The sequence below is a fragment of the Coloeus monedula genome (genome assembly GCF_965178545.1).
Source record: "Coloeus monedula genome assembly, chromosome: 1".
NCBI classification, from domain to species: domain Eukaryota; kingdom Metazoa; phylum Chordata; class Aves; order Passeriformes; family Corvidae; genus Coloeus; species Coloeus monedula.
The window spans coordinates 124443541-124470704 of NC_138781.1; the positions used below are offsets into that span (position 1 = coordinate 124443541).

Consider the following 27164-nt stretch of genomic DNA (forward strand, 5'->3'; position numbering starts at 1 on the left):
CAAGAGCCCTGGGGGAGGGACCGTGCCTTCCCCTGCGTTATGGGCTGCGTTCAGCTCTGGCAGTAGGTGTCAGCAGACGCACACCAAGGGAACCTTGCCATCATCCCGGGAAGTGCCGCGCTACACGGATCATACATTAGTGCTGTAAGGCAACACTACTTTGTCCCTCTACTGCCTTTTATCTGACTAACCAGATAACGAAAAACAGCGGGTCCAGCTGCTGAGCATCCTACGTGATTGCACATCACAGCAAATAAGCAGGACGAGCTTTGCTTACGCACTGATATTTCATTTGCATAGCAAGCATGGTAGGATGGTTCACAAGACAGATGCTGGTCTCGGAGAACATTTTGTGCTGGAGAATGACAGGCCACCGTGATTTGCACATTGAGAACACGAGTGCCTGTTCTGAGGTCCGGAACTCATCAGGCAATTGGATCAAGTAACTGCAGAGGAAGGATCTTCCTTGTGGTATGACTTTACCATAGAGCACTGCGTAAGGATGATTGAGGAGATAAAATTTTAAGGGGAGGTTTTCAAATAAAATCATACTAAGGTCAAGCTCACTACTCAAATTAAGAGCTATCTGCAGGTACAGCAGGAGGAAGCTCATTCACAGGTAGAGTTTGAGAAAGATTCTGTCGATACAGACTGTGTCAGGCATCCTGTAGGGAAGGCTTTTTACATTTGAATCTGAGCAAATCTAGATGAGTAAACTAAAGTATCAAACCAGTTGCACAACTTGGTGAAATAACAAGACAGTGAAAGAAAGACAACTTTAATAAAGCATCTTTGGAACTCTCCACATTTCCAGATAATACTGCATGAGAAGGAAGTAAAAATCAAAAATCATTCAGAAAAAAATCTGATGTTACATGTGCCCAAACCATCTCGATTCAAGGAATAGTAAAGTGTAGAAAAATCACTTTAGTTAAACAATGACCTTGACCCCAAAACTCAAAAAAACCCATGGCAAAAAAACCCCACTAAATCAAGTTACCAAACAGAAAGCAGGATGGGGAAAAAAAAAAATTCCAATCATGCCAAAGCAGAAAGTAAGATGTAATTAAGGGGATATAAGGATAACACTGTAAGTGCATTACTTCTGTTAGGAATGGTTGACAATGCCAGCCCAATATGGTCACCTATTTTCTCTCAGTGAGGGCAGAGCACATACAGGAGAAGTGATAGCTGTATGATCTTGGCATTCGTGAGTTTTGGTATCCTCTCTCATTACACTTTACAATCAAGCTGGCAGAAAATGTACTGATCTGATACTGCTGTGCTAGATAGAAAAGCCACGATTATAGCAAACTTATGTAACCACAGCATATGCAGAGCAGCTGGTCACTACCAAACTGTAAAAGCATATCAAAATGAGGTTATGCAGGCATCTGTCCTCAGTCTCTTCATTAATTACATGCAAGATTATACTTATCAAACTTGTGGGAAACACCAAGCTGGAAAGAGTTTCAAGCACTTTGAGGGAGAAATGTACGGTTCAAAATTCTCTTGACAAGCTAGTGAAATAAATAGGATTAGAAGTCAGCATATATAATGTTTTATTCTCACTTATAATCACAAGATAAAGGAGTACATTTATTGGAAACATTTTTCAGAAAGGATTAGGGCATACAGTGAATCACAAACTGATTGTGAGTCAGCCACGTCATGCTGTTATGAAAAAGCAAAGCTTTTTAAACGATTAAGAGTATGAGCATGTGGATACAAAAGGATACAACATGGCAACTTGCAGCAAGCACAGTGAGTGTTAGCACCTCATTTCAAGAAACATGAGAACCAAGAGGGAAAACTCCAAGCTAAATGTACAAAAAAATAATATTGATCTAGGAAAAAAAAGATTGAGAGAAAGAATGGATGTCCTCATGTAAGCATGCAAGAGCTAGGTAACTGAGGCAGGTACTACACAAACTGGGAGTAAGAGTCAAGATCTCAGTAAAGAATCATGATACAGAAATAGAGAAAATGAGAAAAATATGTTAGAGATAATATGGGTTCATGAAAAATAGTCTGGTCTACTCGTAACCCTTTCCTAGCTTTCTGTTTGTGAATACGATTGATAAATCCACACCTCCTCTGATGGTTAAGCTTTGTTCACCTCTTGTTTATACCAGGAGTAGCCAGCCTAGCGCTCAAGGTAAAATTTGGGCAAATGCTCCTGACAAAGACAAACAAAACATGCTTTGCTGAAAAGTAGAAAAAAAGCAAAATGAGAGTTTGAGAAAAAGAGACTGAGCGATTACCTTCTTGTATGTGAGTTAGCAGAGCTGAAAGGTTTAGCTAGTGTTATAGTAACCTACAGATCAAAGAATATTTGACTGAAGCTGTTACCCCTCCCAAGAGCATTATTCCCAACTCAGCTCTTCCAAAAGCACTTCACTGGCTCTCTGTATTGTGGGGAGAAAGAAACGCATGTGGAACCTCTGGTATGGGGGACACCTAAGCAGCCTCTGGCAGAGTGGGAAACACCAGCTCCTCAGAAAGGGAATCCCAATAATCCCTCTTCCTTGTTGCACAATACCAGACCCCTCAAAGAAATCCTTCCACAGGGAAACCTACTACAGTTGCCAGAATAAGATAGAGAAGAAACTAGAGGATACATAACTGCACCCAAAACAGTGTCTTTCAAGCCTAGGTGCAGGAAAAGACAAATAAACCTTTAGGAACAGATAGGATCTGAAAATTCTCTGAAGTGGAGAACATGGCGTTTTTACCACTGGTTTGATATTGATTTAGGTTTATCTAATCCCTACTTTAATTATTGTGCCTCAGTCGCTCCCTAGGACTCCAGACTCTTTCCAAACAGACTTTTTGTAAGCAGCCATCTCCTATCATGTGTGCCAAAGGATTTCTCATAAACTTCCAGCAGTTGCCACCATCATATAAGCTGCTTCAGATGCAAATAGCTACTGGTGTTTGAAATGCTCTACTGACAGCAGATCCATGGACTATGGGTCAGAACACCTGGGACATTTGTTGTGTCCTTCCTGCTGGAGCTCCGCAAGAGTTGATTAAAAAATGGCTGCTTTTAGAGTGGAGTTACAGCACACTGAAGACCCCAGGGTTAAGTAGATATCTCTTACTCACTTGCACAGTTCAGTTACGTATGCCCACTAAATTTCACTGTGCTTATGTCTGTGTGCAAGATCTAAAAAAAAAAAAAGAAGATGAGTTATTCAGTTCTTTCCCATTTTGCCCTACAGTAGAGATGTCATCCATTTCTTTCATCTGGTTGCATTTGTATTGCATTACAGGACAGAAAAGTTCATAGAACAGAAGACAGTAAAAATGAGAAATCAGAACAACAAAACTGAGGGGAAACAAAAATTTTATTTCATTTTTAAGTTATACTCTCACTATCAGCAGAGCTGGAGAGAGTGCCTGTTAGTGATGAGTGAGCATTAAGTAACAACAATTCCAGCTGACACATATATAAAAGAATTCACATACACAAACTTTAGTAACCCCTCCACTTCACTTAGAAATGGATTACAGCTTCCTTACAGTCTTGTAATCTTGCCCACTCAAAGGGCTTACTCTTTTCTGTTAAAGGTTTTAGACCCTAACTCCAATATTAATACAGATAAGAACATCTCCATGAATTTGTGGTAGGTTTTGTATCTGTGAAAGCTACTTCCTGATAACTCATGGGAAACACATGAGGCAGGGACTTTCTTGTTCCCCAAAATGGTAACCACAGCTGGGACAGAAAAGAGAAGGGAGAAGAAACAAAAAACCACCTCATTAAATAAATCTGTTTTCTCAGTGAGATATTTTCTTGCACTGAAACTTTAGTAAATTAATTCAATTTCATCTTCCTGGAAATTTACAATGTTATATCACATGACACTTTTTTTTCCCCCATACCACTAAGATTTAATCCCAATTCTCTTTTATACAACTATGTTAAGAAGCAAAAGTAGACTTAGGGCTTCACTTAGGGTCTCTAATTTATCATCTGCTTAACTATTACAGTTTGCATTGAGTAAGATGACTATATGTCCTCTCATTTTGTTTGTTTTATTCTTTGGATTTCTGTTTGGAGGTATCTCGATATAAGAATTATGTTTCACCCTGGCAATACATATCATACTGCCCTTTTTTCTTGTCTTTTTGTAGACAAATGCTTATCATTCTTGGCTGAATGTTTGAGAATGGTTATTTAATATATTTAAAATAAAATGTTTCAAATTTAAAAACCATTTTAAATTTTAAAATAATTTGTAAAGAGCTTATTACAGATTTGAAGACTATACTGTCTTGCATTATTTTAGTTAATTGCGCTTGCAGAGGTTGGCTTTTAGATGCTGTAGCCAACATCACTGATGTTTCAAATGTTCAAATAGCTCACAGCAGCAGGGATCCTGAATGCAAAACATGGGCTCTGCTTTGTATGCAAAAATTTAACAGGCTTGTGGTGTGAATGGGATGAGTCTTACAGTGCATTCAGTAACAAAAGCAGAAGGGCAGTGAACCTTCTGCTGTAATTAACTTTGAACTTTACAGAGAACACACTACAGCATTAAATAGCAACACAATATGTCACAACAATTGAGTAAGAGGATATGATTGAGGAATAACAAATTTTGGCTTTGGAAGAAGGGAAAGAAAATAAAGTGTGGTTTCTACCTACCTAGACAGCGGATATGATGCTTAAGTGTGTACCTCTCATCATTCCAGGGAAAGAACTGTACTTACTCACTTGAAAGCTGCTCCTAGTTAAGGGCAAAGCAACAGGGCTTACATGTCCTGAAATATCATCCACAAACTCGGCAACATTGTCCGCCAGTGCTCATCATGTCTCAGGATCAAACAGCAAATGTCTATTATTTTATAACAACTAAGGAAACACGTCTCTATTTACACGCATCTCAATATCTGTCCACGAACTCCAATTCTGCAAAAATCCGATCTAGATTTACTCATGACACTGATAAGTACAAACTAAAGTATGAAACTCAAAGCATGCAACAGTGCAGGAAATATAACCAACTTAAAGTGGTGGCTATGAGAAGAGTGACCTCTACTCCTCTGTACCTGTTGTGACTTGGGTGTTGATGTAAAAGCCTAATGGCAATGCTTTGGAGAGGATGATTTTTCCTTGAAGGCACAACAAGAGGTAGGGATCCCCAGATGTAATTTGGTAACTAAGTTCCAGGAAAGTAATAAAGCATTTAAATTTCCTTTTATTTAACATTTGTGTTAAGTTTTCATCTTAATTGCTGTAGTTCCATGTTTCAAATGTTGAATAAAATGTGTGTTATGCTACCTTATTTGAGGAAAGCATTTTCAATACTTGTGTCTTGTAAATCCCTATGCTAATTAGAAATATGAACTGTTAGGTAGCCTCCTGAAGACGAACTTTACCATTCCTCCGGGAACTTGCTCTGAAAAATTGGGAACTTATGTGCTTGAAGATAGGAACCTCTTCATGAACATGGATTCAGTGGCAGATGAATCCATGTCACAACAAGCCTTTCTCATGATACGTAATCATTGATTTATTTCCTGATTAGTATGTGGTTGTGGGGGACCTAACTAGCCTGAGCATGTACTGTCAGGTCTGCTGAACAGACAAGCCTAGGTAACAGGTCACCTCATATAACTTTCTGCTCTCTACTTTAAAACTTTTTAAACTTCTTTTATTCCACTTACCCTTAGTCTATCTCTATTTCTTTCATCCCTACTTTGGCTCATAGCCTATTAGCGCTAGAGAGCTTGCTACAAGTCTACATCAGCTAACAACCATTTGTCTTTGCAACTTCCCCTCTGAAGTTCAGCCCGTGCTATTACGTGGCTTCTTCACGTGGGAGGAGGCAGAAGTAGGATGCATGAAGGCAGAGTTGCTATGGGGAAAGAAGTGCAAAGGGAAGAAAGGCGGAGATATGCAAATCGGTGAAGCAACAGAGAGAATGAAAGTATAGCAAGAAGGCACAAGTCATGGTGACCTCACAAAAGATGTTTCTCCCCTTTGTTTGGCCTCTTATAGTAAGATGAGAATGCATCATCTCCACAACTACACACTTAGTGCACAAAGGGTATACTCTGACCTCAGTCTGTGCACCAGACTGTTGATATTGACGGGAGTTTTGTTATGCTTTAAAAGCAGAATGCCATCATCATCATCTGTTTTTTCTGTTTTCTCTTTCTGTGTTGCTGGTGCTTTTAGATGTGCTGTTCGCACATTGACCTGCGTGTAGTTAAACAAATCAACCTGTCTGGAAGGATATGCATAAGAGAAGAAAACAAACAATGGAGCAGACATGAGGGAGCAAATGAGGCACATCTATTAGCTTTGTTTGCTCAGCAGCCGGCCTGAGACTGACCTTTTAAAGATTTTCTAAGTTTAGTGCTTCCTAGTATGCAGGACATAGCTTTAGGGACATTGAGGATGTACTTTTGTCCTCGCCACGGAATACCAGAGCAAGAGGAAAATGTGCCATTCTTATAGGAAAACTAAGATGGAAGAAAAGGCTGACTGTAGTGCCAAGTAATTTATTCTTTTTTTTTTTTTTTTAAGAGGCTTTTACCGCAGATGAACTCTGTTCACATTGAAGTGGAGGTGGTTAAGATTCTCTTTGATATTTAGGTTTTCTGCTGTGTCTGTACAGGAGTGCAATAGCCTGACTAGCAACAGAAGAGTCTTTGGTGGAGAGAAATAAACTTGGAAAGAGCATGAACTTGTAGCTGCTCAGGAACTCCACCACCACGGCAAAGCCATGGCAGGGCCAGGGTTGCATCTGCACGTTGTGGTCTAGACTGGAAACTTTCCCCCAGTCTGTCAATGTGGCAACCCATCACCTGCAAGAGGACCATGTCTTTCACAAGCTGCCTAGTTTGTGCCAAAATGTATGTGAAGCAGGAAAAAATGAATTATATCAGGTCAAAGAAGGATTTGTAGTGTTTTTGCACACACATATACAAAACCGACTAGAAGAGACTTACAGTGCTTCAGACTCCTCAACTGATAAAATATGCTGTTTACAGCTGACCTTTTGTGTTCCTTTGTGCAATCTCTGTGTTAAGTGGCAGGAAAACTCTAGAAAGAGTTGCTTGTTATTGTTAGTTAGCTAAGGTATATTTCACTTAAGATGGATGCTTTTTACAATTTTTAATTTCTGATAAGCAATAAACAACACAAGTATACCTGGTTAGAGCTTTGGAAGTAGGAATTCTGTAGGCACTTTATCCAGCATTTAAGAAGCTCAAGTATGTTGAGATGATACATCAGGTTGTAGGTTACTTTGGGGTTAAACAGATTTTTCCTTCCTAGGGAGGGGAAAGAACATTTTTTGTTCTATTTTTAGTTTTGTCCTGATATGGGAGAAGACCTTTCAAGACTTTTTTCTCATTCATGTTCTTTGGGAGGGAATGGTTACATCTATTATTCAGTCCTGTCTCTACTAATTTAATCCAATGCCGAAATAGGGTTCTAATACTGACAGATTAATTCCTGAAAATCTAGGCCTTACAGGAAATGTTTAGTTGTGTTAATCAAACCCTTTCTCCCAAGTAATAATATAGCAAGAATCACTCATCACTTTTTAGCATTACTTCTGCGTAACAGGGGTGGGTCTCTTCAATGGGTCAAACTGCATAGCCTTTTGGTCTGGAGATTTGCCTTTTGGAAGTTGTCCTGAAAATAGTTTTCTCTCTGACTGTATTCTAAATAATTACACATGCAAGATGGATCAAGGACACCCACGTGTACATAGTGTTGAACATATGCAAGCCTTATGAGAAACAAGGTTACAATGTTCACAAAAACACAGAGTCGTAGTTCAGGTTGGAAGGGACCTCTAAGGGCCATGTAAGTCCAACGCACCTGCAATGAGCAGGGACATCTTCAGCCCAGTCAGATTGCTTAAATCCCCATCCAACCTGAACTTGAATGTTTCTATGCATGGGGAATCTACCACTCATAGGCAGCCTGTTCCAGTGTTTCACCACCTGCACTGTAAAATTTCTCTTCCTTGTATCTAAACCTACCCTCTGTCTATTTAAAGCCATTATCCCCTGTCCTATCACTGCATGCCCTTGTAAGAAATCCCTCTTCAGCTCCCTCATAGGTCCCTTTAGGTACTGAAAGGTGCTATAAGGTCTCCCTGGAGCCTTCTCTTCTCCAGGTTGAACAACCCCAGCTCTCAGCCTGTCTTCATAGGAGAGGTGCTCTAGCCCTCTGAGCACCTTCATGGACCTACTTTGTCTGGACAAAGACTTGTTCCAACAGGTCCATGTCTTTCCTGTGTTGGGGACCCCAGAGCTGGATGCAGCACTTCAGGTGCGGTCTCATCACACCAAGGAAGGGAGCAGAATCCCCTCCCTCAGCCTGCTGGCCACACTGCTTTTGATGCAGCCCAGTATACAGTCAGATTTCTGAACCACAAGAACATATTGCCAGGTCACATCCAGCTTTTCATCCACCTCAAGTCCTTCTCCACATGTCTGTTCTCTATCCATTCATCCCCCAACTTGTATTGATACCAGGGGTTGCCCCAGGTATAGTTTCTTGCACTTGGCCTTGCAGAACCTCATGAGGTTCCCATGGGCCCACTTCTGGAGCATGTCCAGGTCCCTCTGAATGGCATCCTGTCCTTCAGGCCTGTCAACAGCACCACTTGGCTTGGTGTCATCTGCAAATTTACTGAGAGTGCACTCGATCCTTTTTGTATATGTCATTGGTGAAGACATTGAAGAGCATTGGTCCCAGTATGGATACCTGAGGGACATCATTTGTCCCTGATCTTTACCTGGACATTGAGCCATTTACCACTACCGTCTGGATGCAATCATCCAACCAATTTCTCATCCAATAGATAGTCCACATATGAAATTTGTATCTCTCCAGTTTAGAGAGAAGGATGTTGTTGGGGCTGTATCAAAGGCCTTACAGAAGTCCAGACAAATGACATCTGTGTAGCTCTTCCCTTGTCCACTGCTGTAGTCACTCCACTGTATATTGCCACTGGATTGGTCAGGCAGGACTTGCCCTTGGTGAAGCCATGTTGGCTATCCTGAATCACCTCCCTATCCTCCATATGACATAGCATAATTTCTAGGAGGATCTGTTCCATGATCTTCCCAGGCAAAGAGATGAGGTTTATAGGTCAGTAGTTCCCATGATGTTTAAATGTACTTCAACGTTCTATTTCAAATGATATAAATAATCTGGTGATTTTCTGAGTTCATGTTTTGAACTATCAGCACAGTTTTAAAGAAGCTGTCAGAAAGAAATGTTTGACACAACAGCAATTGCTGTAGCAGCTTGAGTGTACAATTCCAGTGAGTGGTGGTAGGCTGAAGAAAGATGAAGACTAGAAGTGAATTTTAGGTGCAGTCAAGTGACTAGGCATAATGATAGATAAAAAGAGTATTCCTACTAAAAATATGTTAAAAAAATCCCTGAATGAAGAGAGGAAGTTTGCATGAAAACACAACCATCTTGGCAAGAATTGCTTATACCTACCTTTCCTCAAAGATGTGGCTTTTAGATTTACTTTTTCATCTCACTCCTTTGCTTAATTGAAAGCTGGGAAGGATGGAACTATCCAAACTATATTGAGGGGACATGGTAATTCAGGGATCATTGTTTTAAGATGTGCTATGACAACAGATTAACTATACTAGACCATCATATTGAGCTCATTCTCTGAGATTCACTTTTGCCTATACTATAGTCTCTGTTTTCTTTCCAGCATCTCAGGATGCAAGAGCTGTTGTCCTTAGGAGTCTCTTCCCTTCCTTTTATTACCACTCAAAAAATTCACCTATGCCCTGACTGTGCCTGGAACAATCTCTCTCATCTCACATCCTCTGAGGCCTTCCTTTGTGAAGCCTCCAAGCTGGCACTATCTCCTAAGTTGTGCCACCTGGGGACCTCAGTAGGCCATACCCAGAACCATGAATCTTATAGACAGAAGTGCTTTGAGGCAGGATTGCACAAATTAAGGGTGAGGTGAGTTTTGCCTGTGCTGCATCCTGTGGTAGTTTGTGGAGAAGAAAGTATGCCAGGAAGCACAGAAAAGCAGCCAAAAGAGAGATAACAAATGTTGCTTGAAACAAACTGATAACTATTTTTACCACATCCTGTTGTGAGAAGTGAGCACTGAAGGTGATTATCGAGAAAAAGGCAAAATAATGCCTACAGGACAGAGTGGGGAGGATGCTTCTGTACCCTAGCTGATGTCTCCGATGTCCCTCTCCTCCATCCAGCCCTATTGATATACTTCTGTTGCCCAAGTGGATAAAATATCGGCATCGAAAACCATCGTCGCCTTCTGTGCCAGGGTGTGACAGCTCTGCAGCGGAAGGAGCGGATCCGATGGGGCACGGTCCCCGCCAGCGGCCTGGCAGCACCGTCAGCTCTCGGAACCCGCTCCCGAGGCGCAGCCTGCGCGCCCGCTGCGTGCTGCATGTGGGGATGACGGCGTCGCCCTGGATTATCAACCGGTTTAGGGGGAGGATCGCCGTAATCCGTCCCTGGATCGCACATCCCGCGCTAGCCGGCAGCCGCAGGCTCTGCGGGTTCCTCGGGCAGCTGCAGCCGCGGGGCCCCGGGCGGGAGCAGGGCCGGCCGCGCGTCCCCGCCTGACCCCGCGGCTGCCGCCGCCCGGGGGGCGCTGCTCGGGGCGGGCCGGCGGCGGGGGCGGCACCGACAGCGGCACCGACAGCGACACCGACAGCGACACCGACAGCGGCACCGACAGCGACAGCGGCCCCGCCTGCGCTGGCGGGGAGCGGCGGTGGCCCGTGGCCGCCCCGGGGTGGGCGCAGCCCCGCGAGGGGAGCCCGTCATCCCGCGGCCGCGGCGGGAGGAGCGCGGCTGACGCGGCAGGGAGGAGGAAGCGGCAACTCGAGCGGGCGGGCGAGCGGACGGACGGACGGACGGACGGACGGGCAGCCCCGGCCGGCGGAGGGACGGAGGGAGGCAGGTACACGGGGTGCAGCCGTCCAGGGGTCGTACCCCTTCCCACGACCGTGGTAGAGCGGGGCCGTCCGGAGCCGCGGAGGTTCAGCGGCCGCGGGGACACGGGACTCACTCGGGGACACGGGACTCAGGGACGTTTCGCTTCCCTTTTGTTGCAGCCCGAAAACGCCTGCGTGCTTTGCCTGCACCGCCGGCGTTCCCGTGGAGCGTGTTCGGTGCGGGCCTCGCCGGGCTCCTGCGGAGGGGCCCGGGGCGGCTGAGAGTGTTCCCGCAGGAAAGCGCTGCTCCGCGCGGACGTGCGGCTCCAGCGGCAGGGATCCCCTCGTGGACAGGGGACAAAGTGCTCGCAGGCGAATAAACAAACAAACATGGAGAAACTTCTGCTCCCCCCCCCGCCCCCGTCCCCGCCTCTATAATTTTAGATATTATATTTGCAAAGAAGTTTTAAAGTCATTTGGTGTTTCACATTCTCCTCTCTTCTGCATATGTACATATACTTACTTTTTTTTTTTTATTCCCACCCTTCTCCAGCAGTGCTACTAGGCTCCTGCTAGTACTCTTGCCGTAATGTTTTAATGGATTACTGCGAGTATATGTAGTTTTACGTACTATGCTTTATTTTGCACGGCTGGTTCGGTATGGGAGGGTTTGATTTCTGGGTTGCAATTACGGACACCACCAAACTCTATTTCAGTTCCACTACTTAATTCCATAAAGACAGTAAAGTTATGCTGGAATCAGACATTGAAGAGGTAAAGAATGGCTGGGCGTTTACATTTAGAGCAGGTGAAAGAGCCCTTTTCCAGAGAGTCCTTTTCCTCTGCCCCAGCAGGATGAGGAGACCCTGGTTTGCTTTGCTTTGTGCTTTTCAGAGGAAAAGCAGTGAATGTGGTTTGAATCTGCAGTCCCTCTTTCTGGTGGTCTCTGTGCCAGAGAGGCAAGGGCTGGAATTGCTTCTTTACTGGTTTAAACATCTTCGGCATGAGAGAAGGTTGGCGGCACAGAGAGAATTAAAATAATGCTTTCTTCTCCTGTGCAGAAGTTGCAAAGTATTGGTGCTTCCTGCACAGATCTTTTATGGGAAGGTAAAATTCTGATGCAGACTTAAAGGATTTGAATTAAGGAGAGAACTGGTCGAGCTTGAAGGAGTATCCCATAACATTCACCTGCATGACTTTTTTATTTGCAGGATGTCTGCCTCAGTGCTTTTGTGAGCATTGGTCAGAGCTCCTTGGCTTCTCCTTGTGAGACTTACATGCTCCTTCAAAGCCTTTTTTTAAATCTGAATTCTGTCAGGCTCTTTCCCTTAATTTTTGAGATTGTATGAAGAGCAGAAATGTGCACTAGTTGGCAGCAAAAAAACAGTTAGTGATCTCTGCATTCCTCTCAGTAAGTGCTACATTCTCTTTATTATGTGCTCTAAGCATTGAAATAGCATTGACATTTATACTGGATATTCAAAATAGATGTTGACAGCCCTTGTATTTAATTTCTTTCATGCTAATCTAATAAATTCAGTATCTATTGTAATCTTCAAAGAGGATTAAACATTTCCTGAGGGAAAGGAAAGTTAAGTGGGCTGGTGAATACATGGGCTGCATCCAGAGTGCTGCACGACTTGTAATTCACTGGTTATGTTGTTCTGAGGGAATCTTCATCCTGATAATCAATAACCCATAGGAGTTGTTGCTTTTTGTTATCACTGTGTGCATTCTCATTCTCAAAGGACAGGTATCTTTCTAAGAAGCCTGACAAAGCTGGATGTTCAAGTCTCATTGAACGGAAGTCTTCAAAGGACTTATGCGGGGACAGTAGTTGGGCAGTTCCTCATCCACTCTGCTTATAAAATAATGTATTGCAGGGAGCTAGTAGTTCAAATTTTAAGATGTGAGCACTTTAAAATCACTGCTCTGTTCATTTTTTGACTTTTTTAAAGTCAATCCACAAGTAGGTGGATAATTTGACTGTAATGGCATGTGTTTAAAATAGTGATTGGTGGTTTTTAATATGCAGAATTGCTTCAGCCTAGCTAGCTGGAATAGCTGCAAGCCTCCAAAGCTGACTTGACCCAGCAACAAAATATTTCAGTAGGGTATGCTGAGGGCCAAAAATAAAGTATATTAAATAAAATTACCCGGGTATTAGCAAATAAAACTAGATGCAAAGCATCTCTTGTTTCTCTTGGGATCTAGCATTTATGATGGAAATCATCTGTCAATCTAAAATGCCATGCATGCTAATTGCAGGTTCATGTTAATCATCACTGTATAAGAGGGTATGTCAAATCTTATTTTCCATCCCATCCATACAGGATAAGCTTCTAATAAGCTGTGATCCTTAGGCCACATCCACGAATCGGTTCTCTCCTGGGTTATCCTCTCTATATCCCAGATCATTTTCCAGATGGTTTCAGTTTTATAATTTTCATGCAAGTAACTAGGGCTTTTTTGTCCCATGGCTACAAGCCATTTTATACGCAAATGCCCTGCATTTCTGCTTGGAAATAGAGCTCAGATGACACATTTGCAGTCCCAAATTATTTTTTTGTTTTGGCTGCCTAAGTTGTCATTTAGAAGAATGTTATTTTGAGGGAATGGGTGCTTCCCAAAAGGAAAGTCACTATTGGTTGGTTTTATGACTTCATTTTTGGACATCCGTAAGTCATTGAAACTTATTCTGCTATGATTTTTTTTTTTCCATAGACCAAGGAACTAGAAACTGCTGTAAATAATGTATGTACATATATAGACTGAGCCATAGTAAAGCAATATGTTGTTTTTATTTGAAGTTAGCTCTATGAGTATTTGAATTGAAGGATTCATTTTGTTCTAGTTTAAGTAGTATCCATATGCTAAAATGTCCTACAAAGCAAACACACTTTCCAAAGTAGAACCGAAGGGCTTCCGCATGCTGTAAGAACATTTTAAAATATGTTAATCAGGTTCCTGCTTGCATTCCTAATTCTCAAACAGAATTTAATCCCCCAAGTCTTCCAAACCACCTAACACTGAGTCTGCCTGACTCTGAAAGTGTCTCAAAAATATTGGATCTCCCTCCTTGAGCAGAAAGTTCTTAAGCGCCTTATCTAGAGCCGCTGTAGTTGAGCATCAAAGCCCTTAGGAGATGAAGAAAGTAGGGCACCTGGCAAGCACGTTGTAAACACACACGCTGATGGCATCGGTTGTGTCTCGAAATGCGGTTGTGTATTTCCTTTTGAGAACGCTGTGGGAAGAGGAGCCAGCACTTACCTTTCCCTGAGAGCTGCTGGTGGCGGGGTTTGTCTAAGCAGTAGACTGTGTTCTGGTAGTTGAAACCAGGGCTCCTGGTCCCTGTGCCCGAGGGGTTCAAACCCACATCTTCTCTCACCTCTGCAGCTGTTGAATAGGCTGAAGGAGGTGAGCAGAAGGGCACACTTCACTCCCTGTGTTCAGCCTGGGCTGTCTTGTGGAAGATGCAGAAGGCTGCCCGAGGCCGGCATGAGGGAGCACCAGAACCTTGACTCGGTCACAGCAGTTTGTGTCCTACTGGGAGGAGGGCTGGGAGCTGGTGGCTGCTTGCTCATGATGATTATCAGAGGTGAGCATTTCCATGACATCCTGTATGTTTCAAGAGAGGATCAACACTTGACTAATTTCTCTAGGAGAGAGCTGGGCCCAGGAGAAGAACAGGCTCAGAGATCTGGAGTGGGTGGTGACAGCTGTTTGTAGTTCCAGTTTAGAAGTTCAAGCCTGCAAGCTGAAGTGGGGAAAGTGTCCAGTGTTTCCTTCCAAAAAGTCCCATTTCCAGTGCAGGAATCTCCATCATGGGCCACCACTTTCACACAGTGTATCTGCATGGCAATAGGTGTCACCCTGCCAGTTTTGTATTATTCAGGTTTTTAGGTGGTGTTTTATGTGTTCCATGCCACAGTTTTGTGTGTTTGTGTCCTGACCTGTAGCTCCATTCCCTCACCCTTATCTGTGTTAGGATTCTTTCTCCCTACTCTTTAGCAAAGGAAGAAGTAAGGTTTTATCTTTATATGACCTTTTCACTCCAGTTTCTCAGACACCCTGTGAGCATCATCTGAGGAGGAGAGGAAACTTCCTTATTCCCTCATATTTGAAATGCTTTGCTTTGCAACTACAGTCTTTCTGTGGTTTATGGCAGGAAAGCACCTGGGGGTTGGGGGATTGTGGGTAAGCAAGATTGATGTCTAAATTTATTTCACAGCTCCTTTATTCAAAGAGATGTCGCATCTTACTTCTTGGCAGCCTTGTTTGAAACTGTGAGGGCAACTGGCAAGCTGCTAGTGCTGAGTGCCTTGCCAAATACTGTTGCAAAATACTGCCAGTGCAGAAGTTGCATAGCTTTACAGACTGTTATGTTTCTCTTGGAGTAAACCAAAGGGGTACCAGCTTCTGATCCTTTGCCTCTGCTGAGAAGCAGGACCTACATGTTTCCATCACCTTATGAGGCACCATCATGCTGCTTTGCTGCTGCTGTCTCTTCTAGCCCATGGGATTAGTTTTCTGTCAGTGGTACTTCTCCATCTCTTGTTCACTGTTGTGAAATAACCAAGGAAAAAGAACTATTTAAAAGATCTTCACTATATTGTTAATTGCAAAATAGTTTGGAACAGACATCAGGCCAAGGAAAGCTTTGCCTCTGATCCTGGACTCAATGTTGCTAATGCAGCAGGTGCATCAGAATAGATTTGCTGTGCCCCACGGAGTTACACCCCATATTTGAGTGTTTATCAAAGATCCAGGCAACTGAAGTCAATCCCAACTATTTATCAATATAATATAGAATGCAAAATCTGATATCTAAATATATGCAAACTGTGTGCCATTTATTGAGACCTTGTAACTTTGTTGTTAAATCAAGGCATGAGTTGGAAGCACAGTTTTTATTTTTCAGGAGCTATCTTGATAGCTATTTCAGAGCTTTGCATCAGTAATGTGTGCTCAAATTGGTATTTTAATGAGAAAAAGGGCACTTGTGAAGATTATTGTCTTGTGGTGTTGTATAATATATTGCATTATGATGACATTTCTGGATTCAGCAAGGAAGATAAGCTGAAGGGGTAAGTGCTGCTCAGGGCTAAACATCTTAAATCATGCTGTTACTCTGGTTAGAAGGAACCTTGGAACGTGGTGGGTTAACTCACCACCTTGAGTTAACTCCCCACCCTCAATTCAGACAGGGCTGTGCAGGGCTTTGTTTGCCTGGGTTTTGAAAACCCCCGAAGACAGAGGCTCCACAGCCCCCCCTGAGCACCCTGTGGTCAGTTATCCTTGTGGGGATTTTCCTTCTCTCGCAGTGCACTGCTCTGCACCAGCCAGTCTGTCTTGGTAACCATCTCGAAGACATTGTGAGGCTGTTGTTTGGTGCCCCTCAAGCCTCCTCTTCTCAAGGCTAAGTAAGTCCAGTTGCCTCCAGCTCACCTAGAGAATGTGCTGCAGCCCATGACTTCTGTGTTTTGGCTTCTTCCATACCCTGTGTAGTTCCTGCTGAAGTGGAGGAATGTTGGATGCATGTGTTAGGATGCAAGTGTACGTGGTCTGCATGATTCTGAACTACTGTGTGTTTATATTGCAACAGTTTAGGTTTAGGCTTTTTTTTTTGTTTGTAAATCCTAGTGTTAGGTATTTATGAACTGGGATCACTATCAAACCCTAAAATATGTTTTATACTAAGTTTAGTAAATAAGTAAGGACTGAACATTCAGAAAATGAATGCTTTTACTCAACCATGGTGGAATTTCCAGTTTATGGTATGTGTTTTGCTTTAATGCTGGGAAGAGCACAGAAGAGGGACAGGAGGTAATTAAAGAAGAAAATAACTCCTGTACTCCCTTTGGATGGGACTTAACCATACCTTGCAAAAGCAAGATGCATTAAGTCTACAAGTTTGGAATGCTGCCAAAAACTACAAAACAGAGAAAACTTAGGACAATTCAGAAATAAAAGCTACCTGGCAAAAGTACCCAGACTGTCAAATGCCTTGAAGACAAGTGCATCAAAGAACTAGGAGACTTCTGCTTCCTCGCTGCAGTAGTAGTGGTGCATCTTGAATATATTGAAGTGGGGGGGGAAAAAAAGAAAGAAGCCATGTTTTCATAAAAAGGTAAATGAAAAGAGCATATAGCATTAAGGAGTATGTAGTAATGTTTTATGAGAGGTAAGAAGGGAAGCAGAAGGGGGTTATTTGGAGTCATAGTGGATGCTGATAGCCTGGAATCCAATTATCCAATTAGCCTCCTGATTTTTTTTTTTTTTTTTTTTTTTCAAATACTAGGCCCTCCTGTTTCATTGAAGCAATAAATGTAATGCTGTTAATTTAATGTCCCAGTACTCTTGATAAATATCTTGTAAATAACTAACTTGTTTTCAATTCAATTGCTCTTTAAGAGGGGTCATGGATTTTTCAGACTAGTGTGGAAATGGTTAAGCAGCATCTTAATATCTAAATTTCACCCTCCCAAATCAGCCTTTGATAAGAGAATATCTGTTGTCTTTGGAATTGTTGGGACTAACACCTCTTTCCTGCTATCCTTCGGTTTTCAGAGCCCTGATAGAAAACAGATGGGGTTTCTCTGTCAGGGAACCCCAAAACTGTCCCTTAGTTGTGTCTCTTGAAAATAATGCGACACTTGCAGCAGTAACAGAAAACCAGACAATTACTGTGCTCTGGTGAGAGAATGTGGCCACTGTGCTACAAAATTTTCAGGTTTCTTGGTGTAAATTGTTTGTGTCAAGAATGAACTGTGCTGTTTCCAATGAGGTTTTGCATCTTGTGTATGTGCCCACACACATTATATGTAACTCTAAAGGCATATGCCAGATCGATTGGTTTAACTTCACTTTTCTTCAGAATTTTTTGAAGGTTGGCTGCCTCTTTGGTGCTCTTTTCATGTTAACTAATAGGTTATGTGGTGGATGAATAGGATTCTTTATAGAATTATCTAAAACCAGGCACTGATTTATTTGAAAACAAAGGGTTTCTTTAGAGCTAAGTTTAAGCTGGCATTGCCATGAATCCTAGAATTATTCTACATTTAAATGAGAGAACAGTGATGCACTTGTACTTGGGCTTTGAACAGCACAGAGCTGTTGACCAGAGGCTTGGAGACTGCTGAGCAAGTCTGTTTAGGTGCCTTTGCCAAAGTTTCCAAGCCTACTCTTCTCTCCTTACAGATTATGAGAAGCAAAGCTAAGAAGGCACTATAAGTTGCACTGATCAATTTGTTTGGAGGAAGGCAAGTTTTTTGCTGGTGTGTGATCAAAAAATGTATAAAAACCTGCTCTGTAGCAATCTGAACACATACTTTTTCTCTGTTTTGTTTTGGGGTGTGTGGGGTCTAGAGCATAGCAGCTGAACAATACCTCACTTGTTTATAAAAAAACTTGGGAAGAAGGGGTGAGAAAGAAGAAAATATTTACAGTAGCTTTCCACCCAATTAAAATCAGAAGGCAGTCTAAAAAGGAAAGAGTTCATCTATGGTCCAAGCCAATTAAAAGTAAATTTTGCTGCTTGGATGTTAATTTACACATCCAAGGCAGCAATGTAAATTTAACTAGAAGCTTAACCTCATCAGTTAAGATGAACTTCAGAGTTGTGATTAATTTGGTTTTGGTCATAGCATCTGGGTGTTTAAGCACATTTTATGTGAATTGACACACAGAAATTCATAAACGCCTTAAAATGTTAAATCTGTGGAGTACTTCAGCAGAACGTGTAAGTAATGCCTGTCTCGCAAACACAGCTCTGCAACACGAGCTGGCTCGGATCCTCAGTTAAGATATTCTTATGTTTTATGCCCTCAGCCATTTCCCCCCTTGTTTAATTATCTGGGAGTAAAACCAGATTTCTGTAGCTTCTCTCATGTATTAAAAGGTATCTCGAATTTCTGTGCAAATGCTTTAATTGTATTTGTTGACATTAGTTTAGATTGTTTGTGGGGTTTTACACATACAATGTGTATTTATTTACAAAGAACTGAAATAGAGGTAGAAGGAGGAATCTCATAACACTTACGGGTTTTGCTCAGAAATTAAACTGCAAACTTGTCAATGCGTGCAAAAATCAGTTTACTGTTTTACATAGGAGCATCACTTGAAATGACCTCAAAGAAATTTGATCATCAACCGCCCAGTCAAATCCTGGATAATTATTCAGGGAACCATGCTGGATGCGTGATGTGCACAGAGTAAGAAACAAAACAGTCCTTGACAAGGAATCTGAAGGGGCTGAATATTTCAGAAGCTACAAAGCATAAGGAACAGAGGACAGACTTGCAGCTCAGAATCTAGACAGGGACACACACAGACATGCACAATTTGACACTTCTTTGGGAAAAGAAAGTTCATTAAATGAAAATATGTTGATATTAGGAACTGGCAAGGAGAAACTGGAACATTCTTTGTCTTGGTTACTGCTCTGTGACATGGCAGCTGGAAAAGATTGAGGACTTGGGTGTTTGGCCCTTTGTTTTGGTTTTGCTGTTTTAATTTATATGTCAGAAAGTCCCTAGACATAGGTCCTCATTTAAAGAAAAGAAAGAAAGAAAAATAAGACAGATTATTAGCAATGTTATTTTAAAGCAGTTGCAGTTCTTAAGTTAAAATATTGTGATAGTTGTTCCCGTGTATTTACAGATCTACCACAGATGTCCATATGTCACATCAGATGTCAGTTAAAATGGTCAATATGTTGTCTCAAATCAGCCAGTGCCTGGTGTCTAGACACTGAACGCTGTCACTCCAGTCATGCTTGTTGCTGCAAAGCATTTAGATCAATCTAACAGTGGAGGAAAGCAGTGTTGTTCTGGTCTGCTGTGGCTGGTGTGTCCTGTTTTGGTCTCTGCCACATGGATGCCAACAGCTGGTCCCTGGATTCCTCTGGTTTAGCTTAAGATGAGTCTCTGTTACAGTATTAGTTCAGTTCAGGAGTGTCCTTTTGGAGTACGTCCCTTGTGGTTCACTTTGCCGGGGGGTCTTGGGGAACATGAACTGGATTCCCTTCAGATGAAGTAAGACTGGAAGATGTTCTTCAGGAGTGCTACTGAACATGGGGCCGGTGTCCTGCCCACAGGACCAGGCTAAAGCTGGGTTGAAGCAAAACATAGAAATCCTGCCGTGCCAACATGGGTCATGTGGGTGCTGCATCTTCAGCATCAACTGTTTTCCCCTCTGTGGATGTGCTTTTCTTGTACTGCATTACTTGTTAAGGTAGACATTTGAAACAAAAACTGCAGCAAGAGTAGATCCAAGCACCTGGAGCCTGCCTTTTCTCTTGACTTCAGGTGCAGCCTTGTTAAGCCATTGCTCATGAAAGTGTAACACCCCTCTGAAATGACTCTCCCTGCAAATGGCAGTCTCATTTTTCATCTTTGTTTTTCCCAGTTTCCTGCCTGTCACCTGACTTCCCTCAGTGCTTCTCTCTGGGTTTCAAAACTACTTTTCCTTCTCCTCACTTCTGGTTTGCCACCTTTGCATTCCTCAACCATTGCTCCCAGCTATAAGGTCTCAGTCTCAAGTAGTCTCTGCCCCAAAGATGCAATCTGTGTTTGTGAAGAAGTGTTTGCTTCAGCTGTTTTTAAAGCTCTTTCCTGGTGAAATCTCTTCCATTGCTTCATTACCCTTCCAATATTTTTTTCATGCTCTTGTCTCCCCTCCTCCAGTGTTTAAACTGAACCTTCTCTGTGCTCATTTTAAGCTCATTAGAACTTGTCCTGAAGAGGCAATGCCCTTCTCTTTGAAGTAGTCTTCCAAGGTAACAGCCATCCCTCAGGTGGGTTCCCCCTACCCCACCCCACACTAGCTTGTCCATCCACTTCCCTGTAAATCACATTTTCTAGACCAGTTTTCATTCAAATTTCTGTTCCCTAGACCTGCTCAGGTAGGACCACATCTTTCCTAGGTATTCAGACACAGAGTGAAGTAGAAGGACTTTTTTGAGTTCAGCAGATTATGCTCAGGCTTCCCACTCCCAAGACTTTTATTTTGTATCTCATAGCAATGTTTGTGTTTCTTAGAACAGCATGACATTTGTCTCTTGTGACCTGCAGTAGTCTGAGGCCTTGTTTCCCATCCTGTATTTCCATATTAGACGTTTCCTGCCCATGGGCAGTATCTTGTACATAACCTGCTACATTTCACTCCATCCTTCCAGATCACTACCTCTGTCCTGACGATGATATATTCAACCTTTGTTTCTCACATCCAGAACTAATATTTATTCTTCCTGCATCTGTAGCCGGGTTGTAAAATACCTCAAGGCAGTTTCAAAGCTTTCCTAAAGGGAAGGTGTGATGTCTGTGATTCCTCTCCTACCTCCCTACAAGGCTGTCAGAGGAAGTTAGCGATGTAATTTAACAAATCTCTTTTGGCTATTACTTTGGATTATCTTCCAGGTGCTGCTAATTGATCTGTTTTGGATTGTTTTCCCCGGAATTTGAAGTTAAACTGACTCACTGGGTCTTTAATATTCTTACCTGTTGTTTTTTGTTGCTTTGGTTTGTTTATTTGGGTTTTTTTCCATTGTGCACACATGCACACATTTCCATTCACATGCTCTGTCTCTCTCCTGTTCCTCCTGAAATCTTACCTGTCATTACTATTTTTTATGACAGTCACTGCTTGCACTTGACCCTGTTGGTGAAGACTGATGTCCTAAACATGATGGTCTACCGGATGTCATCTCTCATCAGCTTTTCTCTGTGTTGACTAGGGCCAGGAGGTTTTTCTTGCTCTTAAACTATAAACATATTGATAATAAGGATTTCTTTTTGTTGCTAGTCTTTTTTTTTTTTTCGTTCTAATTCTACCTTAACCATGCTGATTCTCTTAACTATGTACTTCTGCAGATTTTATATTTATTGCTAGCAATTTGACTATGTTTTCACATTCTGTGTCTGTCTTGACAAATAAATCTTGTGCTACTTCTGCTGTTTATTTTTACAGGGCACAAGCACAGATTATCGTGTTGTTTTGTAGAGAAATTGCTGCTTCTTTCTTGTCTCCCCTCTTAGTGTCTCTTGTTTTCACATTCTCTTTGCTACATTCTTGGGGTCCCCCACCTCCCATTTAATAAGGTTTAGTCAACTTTTCTTCTGAACTGGTTGCTTTCCATTTGTCTAGAAGCAAATCTAAAGGATCTGCTGCCTTTTTGAAAATTAAAAAAAAATCTGATTTTGAAACAGATGTTTAAGCCTAAACTGAACTAAAGTGCTGTCAATTCACAGGCTTTTGCTCCTTATATACCATGTGACTGTCAAGATACCACATGGTAGTAGATTCCCCATTCAGGCTTTTTGGTTTTACTTCTAAGTTGCTAACTGTTTAATATGTAGATTTGAGATATCAAACAAATAACCCTGGTGCTGGTAGGTGGTTTTTAATGGCTTTGTTGTTGTTTAAACTGATTAGCCCTGTCAGTGCAAATGCCTTGTTCTTGCAAGGCTTCAGATTCTGCCGACTGTCATTGTGCTTGTTGTCTGTCATTGTGCACAGTGACAATGGATCTACCATAGTGGGAAACATCAATTTAAAACCTAAGGAGAGTGCATCCTTTCAGATTTACAGAATAACAGAATAGTTTGGATTGGAAGGGACCTTAAAGATCATCTAGTCTCCATTTCTGGTCTGTAACCTCAGCCCATTTGTGAGATGGTCCAGATTTTGTTTCACAAGTTGTTGATACTGTACAGAGGTCAGATGCTGGATCCAGACTCCTCCAACCATGGATTTATTTCCTTGGCTCGTTGCAGCAATGACAGTAGAACATTTTAGCTGAACCACTCCATCAGAACGAACGGCTGTTTGACGTGGGTGTCCGCAGCAATTAACTGAAATGCCTCCCCTTGCTGTTTTGAAAGGGGAATGCTGTACTGCATTCACTCCCGAGAGAGAACTTTGCATATTCACCCTTGGTGACATCAAAGATGCTAAAGGCATTGGCTTGCTTCACATCCAGGGTGAGTGAAAAAGGCACCCACCCTGCTGCGGGAAGCCCGTCAGTTCAACACTTCCTCCAAATTAAGGCTGTGACATGTGCTGCCACACTTTGAAAAGAAAAGGATCTGGCTAAAATGTAAGACAAATTCCACAATTTATGTGTTCAGAAGATAGTGACAATTCTTCTCTGAAATAATTTTTTGTTAGTATCTGATTTACTTACTTTTGTAGTAAATTTGTCCCCTCCCCCCCAAATATATGTTTGGGGCTTTTTGTTGGGTAGTTTTTTTCTTTACAAAAGAAAATCTCAAAATAATAATTATTATTTTAGTTATAAAGTAAAAGAGTGTGAGTTATGCATGTTTTCCTCTCTCCTTTCAGACACTACAGGAATTTGTGGCCTCTCCTCTCAACTTTCCTGGACACGTAACAAAACAAAACTTAATATAATCCCATGTAAATTAAATAAGTAATCCAAACACCTTGTTTCCATATTCCCACAATTCTAGCAGCCATACAGGTATAGTCTGGCTTTACCTGTCCACCATGGCAGGCATATTACTGCTTTCAAATTTTCTTTTATGTGGAACGTCCAAAATGTCTTTTTCTTTGGTGTTTTCTTTGATGTTTTATTTGTTTGCTTTTTGTCTCACTCAACCACTGGTCCTTTTGTTAGCTGATAAAACTTCTACTGCCTCTCTTTTATCCCATAAATTGCTCTGGCTTGTGTGACTTGAGACATCCTTCCCATAAACCAGATTTGAAAATGTAGTGGTAGTTTAACTGTGCAGGTTCATGTTACAGTTTAACCCCAGCTGGCAACCAAGTACCATGCAGCCCCTTGCTCACTCCCCCTGCCCTGGTAGGATGTGGGGGAGAATTGGAGAAAGGTAAAACCCACAGGTTGAGGTAAGAAAAGTTTAAGAATTGAAATAAAGTAAAATATAATAATAATAATAATAATGAAAAAGGAGGAAATGGAAAGAGAGGATAAAACCCAAGAGAAAGAAGTGATGGACAATACAATTGCTCACCATCCCCCAGTGCCCAGCCCATCCCTGAGCAGCGATTGGTGGCTCCTGGCCAACTCCCCCAGTTTATATGCTGAGTATGAAGTTCCAAGGTATGGAATATCCCTTTGACCAGTTTGGGTCAGCTGTCCAGCTGTGGTCCCTCCCAGCTTCTTGTGCACCTGCTCAGTGGCAGAGGATGAGAGCCTGAAAAGCCCTTCACTTAGGGTAAACACTGCTTAGCAACAACTAAACATCAATGTGTTATCAACACTATTCTCATACTGCATCCAAAACACAGCACTGTACCAACTAGCAGAAAGAAAATTAACTCTATCCCAGCTGAAACAAGGACAGTTCACAATGCATGCAATAAAGTGTGTATGAAAAACTTCATTGAGCAATTATGCCTATAGGAATGCTGGAAATAGGAGTCAGCAGTAGAAACAGCCAATTTCCTTACTGTGACGTTAAAAGAATCCTGATTACTTCTGCATTTCTCTTCTCAAAATTAGTCATTATTCCTGTAAGAGTGAGAAATAAACAGTGGTTGTATTTTCTGACTTTGGACGTGCTTCTAAATCAATCAGTGGAGGTAGATGGGTGAAGGATGAAAATATCCACAATTACCCCAGCTTTATTTTAACAGAGGTGTGTGGTGAGGATCCCTTGGCTGGACATTGCCTGCCATGCCAGGCTCCCCAGGGGAGGTGACTGCAGCAGCAGGTGAGTGTCCCTGTGGTTCTGGTGTGGCAACAACTGCTTTCAGGTAGGCATAAACTGGTGACAAACAAATCAAAAAAAAAGAGCAGCGTAGGCCTGGGAGAACCACAGTTATGTAAAGGTGAACAATGAAACATTATTTCTCAAGTGGGTATTTTGAAGGGCTGTTACCGCAACACTTTTTATATAAATGAAAGGTACATTTGAATCGGAAGCAATTTGGTGTAGCAAACTGCAAGTGACTCATCCCAGACCTGAGGGGAAACAGAGCTGCTGTGACACAGAGACGTTTTTGAGTGCTTGCATGGGATCTGCTTCAGACGATCCAAGAGTGAGAGATATTAGTACCATCCTCCAACACTGCTCCTGTTAGCATCCACTAGCAACGTGCATATTCCAGTTAGGAGATCCTCATCACCTCTGCAATTGCAACCAAACAGAGGTTGATTGTTGGTAGCTTCTTGAATGTTACACAGATTCCACACATACCCCATATTTTAGTACTAATGCAGTAACAATGTATTTAGCAAGAGCTTCAGTTCAGGAGATGAACATCATGAGTTCTCATGGCTTTACAGAATCTTTTATCTTCTTTCTAGAACAAAATTTTTTCTTTAATTCAAAGATTTATAAAAACATTTAATGAACCAGGTTGACACAAAGATTGTCATGTAATTAGAAAACTCTGACATTTTGGTTTTTTGTGTTCTTGTGCAAGCTTAAAATTGTGCTGTCATCTTAAAAAACTACTTTAATTTGTACAGCATTGCTGGAGAAAACTGTAGTTGGAATAAGACTTACACCTGATAGATCCAAGAGTAGCTTGGGTTGTGTGCAGGAACATTTTCTTATGAAACATTTGAGTAATTTGAACAATGATTTCAAGAAAATACCGTGTCTTTAAAATAATCTGGTTCTTACTGTCCCTTTTAAAATGGCTGTATGTACATCAAAGCTAAATTTTGTGATAATTTCTCCTCCCTAGTAGTCATGTTCCATACTGTAACCTACAATAGCTTTCCTTGTTCCGTGTGGTCCTTACCCTCCAACACCACAACACCTAACATCAAAAAATTGTTGACCTGAAATACTAAATCTGCTATGTTCCTTTTTAAAGCTGCATAATGGAACAGTGGTCTTGAATTAGTATTGAGATTAGAGGGATTTATTTAATTGTACGATATTCCATTAACTGGCTTCTGCTAGATTGCCATATTATAAAAAGAAAGGTAAGTTAAAGAAAAAAATTAGTTTAATGGAGTCCAGAAGTGGATCATCTGTACCTGCTTCTCGTTGCATTGGTTTTACCTGGTATAAGAGGACTAGATGCATCTTTATGTAAAGTATTGCTGATGTATCTTTATGGCTGCTGGTGTGGGGTTCCTCCAGGGCAGGGGCTGGGCATACCCCACATAGCTTTATATAAATCTTTGCTGAAACTTGGTAGTTCAGACCCACACGGACCCTTCAAACACTGACCCATAGTTCCCAGGACTGAAAATGAGAAAATGAAAATGTTCTTGGAGAACAAAAATTGGATTCCATAGCTAGTAGATGAGTATACATCTTCTCTGTGGGTCAGGAATAGGGTTGGAAATCTGGCAAACCTGGGAAATGACTAGATAAGTAAGCAAAGTAAGGTCAGCAAATAATAAACTCTTGAAACATTTTTCTTAAATCTGTGTCTTGCTTTGATAGGTTGTTTTTTTTTTTTTTTCATTGCTGCTACATTTTTTCTACTCTGAGTTGGTGCATAGCAGTGCTTTAGTGGAACGCATGTGTCTTTTGCCATAAACAGTTTGTTGGAAGTATTAATAGAATAGCAAAAACAAATCTGGTCTATTCTGTAGATCCTAGGCTGCCTTTAAAATGCTTTTAATTTGGAAAAAGGCTGTGAGCCTTTTGTGAGGGGACATACACACCCCAAAACCAAAGCCCTTGTTCAGTTTCTTTTGAATACAATACCAGTAAATAGCTTGAAAATGCAAACGGGGTCCTTGTGTTCTTGCTCATCTCTACAATTTGAGGAAGAACTCTTGACTTTCTGGGTAGACCCCACCTACATAACATTGTGTGCCAGAGAACTTGTTTACCAAAGCATGTTTGTTCACCCCAGCCTGTATTTGCAATTCTAGTAGAACGTGCTGTAGCTGGGTTTCAGGAGGCTGAAATAAGAAACATCCATACGGAATTACCACTTAAAGAGATTTTTTTCTTTTATACTTAGCTTTGGTATACCTTCCTGCACAAAGTGCTCAGATCTCCTGGAAACTCAGAGACTTGGCCTATTTTATAGAACTGTATTTATAAATGGAATTCCAGAGTCTTTGTTGAGAGTGAAATGCAGGTCATACAGTGCTGTCAGTTGGGGGTTTTTTTTAGCAATTTATACTTCATGGGCTGTATTTGATAACTTCAGCCTCACAGTGTTTACCAGTGCAGTAATTTATTACTGTGTTTTATGCATGTCTGCTGAAACTAGTCCCAGAACATTTCAGCATGTACCAATAAGATGTATATGTGATATGTCAAGCACATGTGTTG

General features: G+C 41.7%; 1 protein-coding gene across 1 annotated transcript in view; it reads left to right on the forward strand.

Annotated features, from left to right (window-relative positions):
• Window positions 1-10861: 10861 nt before the first annotated feature.
• Window positions 10862-27164, forward strand: part of LOC309573498 (serine/threonine-protein kinase Sgk3) — a 55629-nt gene continuing 39326 nt past the window's right edge. The window contains exon 1 of the mRNA XM_082282508.1: window positions 10862-10952. The gene's annotated coding sequence lies outside the window, so the exon portion shown is untranslated. The remainder of the gene's footprint in view (window positions 10953-27164) is intronic.